Source organism: Geospiza fortis, unplaced genomic scaffold, assembly GCF_000277835.1.
Source record: "Geospiza fortis unplaced genomic scaffold, GeoFor_1.0 scaffold1, whole genome shotgun sequence".
In the NCBI taxonomy this organism is placed as follows: domain Eukaryota; kingdom Metazoa; phylum Chordata; class Aves; order Passeriformes; family Thraupidae; genus Geospiza; species Geospiza fortis.
In genome coordinates this window covers 7,984,098-7,985,420 of record NW_005054320.1, presented here as the reverse complement: position 1 = coordinate 7,985,420, position 1,323 = coordinate 7,984,098, and positions in this window count along the sequence as shown.

The window sequence follows — 1,323 nt, the reverse complement described above, 5'->3', positions numbered from 1 at the left end:
ATGCCTGAGGTCTTTACCCTGGCCCAGGGTAATATTTATTAGGATCTGCCCATGGATGGGTTGACAGCACCAAGCCAGGGCAGAAGACAGCACCTTCTTAGTCACAGCCCATCAGGTTTCCCTGTCTTCTACATGAATGGAAGAGAAAATTCTTTTTTTCCCATTAGAAACAGAAAGTTTTTTCTTTCCATTAGAGAAAAAAGTGTGCAGGAAAACCAACTGGAAGTGTTCATAGTCTTGGGCTAATTCTGCCTAACATTTCTATGCTATTAAAAGGGAACATCCAGGTGGGCCAAGTGAGATGAAGTGACTCTGTCTCTGCTGAGCTCCTGCAGAGCCCTGGCTTTTTGAACACAAGGGTGCTCTCTCTGTGAGCACAGTGGAAGGGAGGGAAGTTCCTGCTTTGAAGCAGGAACTGGAGTCTTCTCTTTACCCAAGAGAGTGGTATGATCCCAAGGCCAAATCCTGCTTGGGCTTTCCCATCTGGTTGGTTGCAATTGGTAGGCAGGGGAGCAGAGTTCTGGTGTGTGTATCCACACCTCTCCTCCAGTCCAGTTTCCAGAGGCTAACATCCAGCCAAGCATCCCAAAATTCAGAGAGGGCTATCTACCTCTTCTTCAATGGCACCCAAGTGCCCTTGCAAATCTGGTCCCTTCATTTCCCACTCCACTTCCCAATGAAGAAAAATGCTTGGAAAGGAGTGGTTTGTTCATTCCTTGCAAGTTCTCAGACAGGACCACCTTGAGACTGTTCTGAATTAAACTGTTTTGTTTTTCACTCTGACAAACCACATCTGTGGCACAGCCTTAGAGCTGAGACCTGCAGCACAAATGTCCTGGGTCAAACTCCAGCTCCCCAGCTGCATCCCTGCTAATGTCCCACTGTAGTCCTGGCCCTACCCTGGCAGGACCATAGAGAGAGGTCCCCTTCCTTCACCAACTGCTGGCTCTCTACTCCTCTTTTCCTGTTGTTTTCCCTCTCCCACTGTTTTCCTCTTCCCACTCTTGTCCTGTACCATGGTCTCCCTCCTGGTTCTCTCTCCCTTCCTACTGTTTCACTTTCCCTGCTCCTCTCTTGTTATCCCTTTGCCACTCGGTCTCGTTCTGCCCCGGTTCGGCTCCCATCCTCCCCTCCAGCCTCCCTCCTGCTCCTCTGCTCAGTCTCGCTCTTCCCCTCCCCTGCCCTTGTGCGCTGTGATATATATTTTTGTAGGATTTCTCTTCTCCTTGTGGTGAAATATTCAAATCTTGTGGGATGTTAGTTTCAACATTTTTAAATAAAACTTTGCAAAATATTGAAAGCAGACCTCTTGCATCTGTGGAA